Raw genomic sequence first — 5709 nt, forward strand, 5'->3', positions numbered from 1 at the left:
AGGCGGATAGTTTTCTACATGAACTGTTCAAATATATGTCAACCAAAGATTGGAAAATTCGGGATAACAATAACTAAACAAACAAGCATAAATCGACAAACCTGCGCTGACAACAAAAGTTTGCGTTGCAGAAACACCCTCTACACTTTGATAGTATGATTTTTTTCAAAGATCCAGCATTAATTTTTACACTGAGTATGCATGACATGTTGGTCACTGATACTCAATGCTTGACTGATCAATCGTTATGAATAGGAAGATCGAACAATCATAAAATATAAAAACTGACATATCCTAGTCCAACCGAGAGTTAAAAGCAGTCTCAACGAAACTTTGCCTAAACATATGTTATATATCAAAACCCTATGAATTTTTGGCTTAAGGTACAAAACGATTTGATTTACATATGTATAAGAACCCTTTGGATATTTAACATAACATGTAATTTTGATCTGCCGATAATGTAAGCGAACCGTATCCGTACTGACTTCCTTATTTGTCAAATGTCTTTTCTAATCAGTTGTTATTTTGTCCATATTGCGATGTCCTTTGCTTACTGTCAGGTCCGCATTAGTATTTTTTTTTCAATTGAAACTTTAAATTTACATACCACCCTTTTATTAGTCTGTCTGTCCGTCCGTTTGGGGGATAATAATATCAATGCGCTCATTTGCTTACTCTTTGTTTTCAATGTTTGTCATGATGTTATTGTGTTAGAGCCAAATCTGCATTGATAACACGATTTTGTTGATAAACGGCACTGAAGGCCGTACATTGACCTATAATGGTTTACTTTGATTTAGGTTCCATTCCCATGCTTACGAAAAATACATACATATTTAGTTAACACATGATGATGAACCCTTTGGATATTCTTGATAACATGGGGCGTTCAACAACAAGTGACTTTGGTGAACCGGATCAGGTACTAACTTCCTTATTTGACAAATGCTATACATAACGAATTATGTACATGATGTAAACGACGTTGAAGGTAAGATTTAAATTTCTGTTAGTTTTGATTTGGTTTTTGAATTAAATATCAAATTTACTAATAATTGTTCTGATTTGTATTGATCATGTTAATTATTAAATCGTTATGACATGTTCTCACTTTTTGTTCAATTTAAATATATTCTGTGGATAGAAGAAAATATGTTCCATTATTTTGTACCAGTAAAAACTATTTTTCTTTTGAGTTATTTTTTTTTTGAATATTCCTGACTTGCTGAAGGTATTTTGCGAAGATGCGGGCATGATAAACCTTGTATATGATACATGTAGGTTTTAAAATTGATCGAATATCAAATAGATGTCTTCATGACTTTGCTCACCAGTTTATTTAAATAAGGGATGTATTGATGTACAGAACATGCCACTATTTTATCATCTATAAATACTAGGTATTAATCCAACATCGTTCTTTTTATAAGAGTTAATCCAACAATACCAATTAATAATGAATATCAAACATTTTTTTTGAAATTTCTAATCTGGTTCATTAACGTTATTTATATTGTTGTAGGAGGACACACATGTAAAATAGAGTAAAATGAGTTGGATGAAAAAGAAAGAAAAATGTAAGTCTTTATACATTTCATGATTTCCTCCTTTAATCTAAACAGCCATCATAAGTTTGATATACATTTGACTAATATGAGCGCGAATTACATAAGTTTGGCATTGCAATTTACGTTGCAGAAATGAAAAGCTAAACTTTAAAGGAAATATTGAATTTTTTTATATGCAGAGTATCGGTACATACTTTAAAGAGGGGAGGCAGGACCTTTTACGAGATGTCGGGATCGGGTGTTTTTAAGCTCTGGAATTCGGGATTGATTCTTTCGGGATCAGGAAATCTTTTTTTCGAATTTCGGGATGTCGGGATTTAAATTTCTTTAAATTCGGGACCTCGGGATCTCATGTTTTTATGCCCGGGATTTCGCGATCAGGACACTTCCAACCCACCACCCTCCTTTTTTCCTCTTTAAACATAATCAAATAAACCATATACATGTTTGTGTCATCTACATATTATTAGTTTGTACAATTTATTACTTGTACAATATTTTCGTAAAAGGAATTGCTATTATGATGCCATCATATAATTTACTACGAATTGTCAACTGACTCTTTCATGATTTTTTGCCCTTTAAAGTCAAATTTTAACATTTTTTGTAAATGTTGGTACTTTTTACGAAAATCATCTCCTCTAAATCTACTATGACAGAGTAAAATAGGCCACAACCATTATTAGAGTATCTAGTTAATCAAAAGTGTCCGATGCGCCTGCCAACCAACATGGCTAAAAAAGAACATACACATGTCGGGGTAAATGCAGTTTTAGGCTTTAGTTATATCTCTGGAATTAAAGCAAAAGTATACTGGTTGCATTATTTTATGCATCAACTATTCAAACAAAAGATCAGGTGTCACATGTTCCTTGGAGCCTCTAGTTTTGTTATATGAATAATATTATATTCAGATGACGATGATTAGTTTGGTTTTTTGTGTGTTTCATGTATAGTAATCTCGTGTATAGCTTATGTCTATTTCGATATATTTGACCTGTGTTAACAACCAGTTCAAATGGAATATATGATATTAACCGGACAATTTATAATGCATTTTAAATCATTGATTAATATTTTTTTCTTATTTTGTTTCAGGGTTAGTAATCCCGTGTATAGTCTGTACCGTTGTGTTGATATTGTTTGTTTTTCACACGGCTACACACACGTCCAATTATTTCAAAATTTTCAATTATCAGTTTTACGTATTTAAAGGCAACAACTCGACGAGCAAGCAGCCATCAAACAAAATAGGAAAAACCATTCCAGCTCTATCAAAAAAGAGTTTAAATACATCAACCAAAACTTTTATGAAGCAAGTGAATTATTCTTCCACTACTACAGGGTTGCAAACATCGACTATGAATCCGACACTTGGCAATCTCAGTCATTGCTTATGTCCGATCTTTATGAATGGCTTGGGAAATCAGATGTTTCAATTTGCATCAAACTTTGGTATTGCGATGTCTAAAGGTATGCGGATAATTGTCTCGAAACATTCAGAGGTCAATCTTGTATTCAAACTCCATGACATCGATATTTGGGATAACATAACCATATGCAGCAAATTTACTATACGAAGAGAAAAACAGAACTGTGCATATGAACCAAATCTGATTAACTTTCCCAATTCTCACAATTCAAGAATTTTTTCATGTCTACAATCTTGGAAATATTTTTATGATTCTAGAATTGAACTGAGGAAACAATTGACATTTAGAGATCTCATTCGTCAAGAAGCAGAAAATAATATAAATCAAATAATCAAACGACTCGATATAGGATCCTCAAAGAATATAACTCTTGTCGGTGTTCATATACGCCGTGGGGACATGGTGAATAATGGATTAGGTTTTAATGTAGCAACATCACAATATTTGACGAAGGCCATGCACTATTTCAATTCCAAATATCAAAATGTAAAATTTATTATATCATCTTTAGACGTACAATGGACTAAAGCTAATATGCCTAACAACACAAATCTTATATATACATCTTATCCGAAAAGGGAGATAGTCGTAGCTACTTTAGCGTTATGTAATCATACAATAACAACAGTCGGATCATTTGGCTGGTGGATAGGATGGCTCACGGGAGGAGAAGTCACATATTTTAAATGGCCCGCAAAAGAAGGGACTTTCGTAAGAACACAGTACAGCAAGGATTATTCTGATTTTTTCTACCCTGGATGGATTGGAATGTGAACGATTCCCGACGATTGAAATACCTCAGAATTTACAAAGCTGTATATATCTAAAACATTTGAAGTCCATATATGTCGGTGTCAAAATATGAGCCATCCCAAATATATTGTTCCTCTTCCCCGGAAAGAATATCAGTTGACAGAGGTTTCTATACCACCGAAAAATGTTTTGCTGATCAGTGCTCTACTCTGTCTTTTCTTTTCTGAGTTATTTCCTCCGTTAAAAAACCGAGACAGAAGCTACTAATTGGACATTCAAACACCTGTGTAAAAATTACTGACAAACCAAAACCAATATATCAACATAATGAATCAGTTCATAAAAACAGTTTGAGAAACACGAACCTAAACTGTGTTATCAACATAAACATTTGAAGTAGTCTTCAACCCGCGCGGGTATTTTATAGTATATGCCATGTCATTTGCTTTACGTCACTACAGGAAAAGGCCATAGGAGATGAAAAGCTGTCGATAAACTTTTTCATGTTTTATTCAAATTGTCCATGTAGGTTATATCGTAATGTCGTAGGTGTGACATTCCTTAAATGTTGTTTTTGAATGGCATGAGCTAAATTAAACCTGTACTATTTTATTAACCCTGAACACTAAATTTCTCAACAATTAGAGCTATGAAGTTTGAGAAGAGGGACGAAAGATACCAAAGGGACAGTTAAACTCGTAAATCGAAAATAAACTGACAACGCCATGGCTAAAACTAAAAAGATTAACAGGCAAATAATAGCACAGAAGACACACTTAGAACACTAAGCAACACGAACTCAATTGAAACATTACAACTAATAAAGTGTTCAATATCATTGAATAAATCTGGAATATGGTTAATAAAAAAAAACATTTCTATATTTTCCTTCGCTTTAAAAACGAGCAAATACATTTGATTTCAACATCACTGTTTTCTAAATCTCAATTTTGCTGAAGTATATTCATGCATATGTATGAAGCATTAAAGAGGGGGTAATGCCATGTACCATCAGTCGTCAAACGTTCATTTTCGACTACTGTTAGTATCAAATGGTTTTAAATGTTACCGTGATTCGTCAAAATATCCTAATAGTGATTCGTCAGAGGTCTCAGATTAAGATAATTATCGCTCCGTTATTTTTGGAAACAATTAAGCGTAATTCGTCAAATTCAGCCGATTTTTTTATCGTCTAAAAGAAAGTGTACATATTATTGTGATGCACTAAAAAAATATCGTTAACGTCATTTGGCAAGAGTTTTAAATGTTATACGTCATGTAGGAGCCCCCATTTATACCCTCGTTGTACTTTTCTAGTTTTACTGTTGCATATTGTTGGATTACCATTTCCTATTATACATATTAAAAGTATTTTTATAATGATTTAAAAGAAATAAGAAATAAATTATTTTCTTTAATGTAAAATCTCAGTCTAAGAACGGCTGATTGCGGGGCAGACATACTGTATAAGTTTGTTTTTTCTATTGCATATGAAATAACATGTGCAGTAAACATCAAGGAAACAGCATTGTTGGTTTTCAGACAACTGATGTGTTTCCTTGAAAATGTAGCTGTTTTACAAAAAAAGATGTTATTTTTAATTTTAGTTTCTTGTGTACAATTTGGAGTTTAGTATGGCGTTCATTGACACTGAACTAGTATATATATATATATATATATATTAGGGGCCAGCTGAAGGGCGCCTCCAGGTGCGGGAATTTCTCGCTGCATTGAAGACCTGTTGGTGACCTTCTGCTGTTGTCTGTTCTATGGTCGGGTTGTTGTCTCTTTGGCGCATTACTCATTCCATTCTCAATATTAACATGATTTATATACTCACAGTTATGGAGTAAATGTTTTGTATATTAACGGCACTAGTTCTACAGTTAGAATCTATCTGTCAGTTAATTTACAGTTTTTTTTAAAAAAGAACAAATAAAGCAGCTCCCTAA

At 32.9% G+C, this 5709-nt stretch overlaps 1 long non-coding RNA gene across 1 annotated transcript; it reads left to right on the forward strand.

The window, feature by feature from the left end:
• The first annotated feature begins 585 nt into the window (after positions 1-585).
• LOC143078282 (uncharacterized) lies at positions 586-5080 on the forward strand. The gene is made up of 3 exons (XR_012979154.1): positions 586-994; positions 1526-1580; positions 2670-5080. It is a non-coding gene; the product is annotated as an uncharacterized LOC143078282 (long non-coding RNA).
• The last annotated feature ends 629 nt before the right edge of the window (positions 5081-5709 follow it).

This window comes from Mytilus galloprovincialis, chromosome 6, assembly GCF_965363235.1.
Source record: "Mytilus galloprovincialis chromosome 6, xbMytGall1.hap1.1, whole genome shotgun sequence".
Classification (NCBI taxonomy): domain Eukaryota; kingdom Metazoa; phylum Mollusca; class Bivalvia; order Mytilida; family Mytilidae; genus Mytilus; species Mytilus galloprovincialis.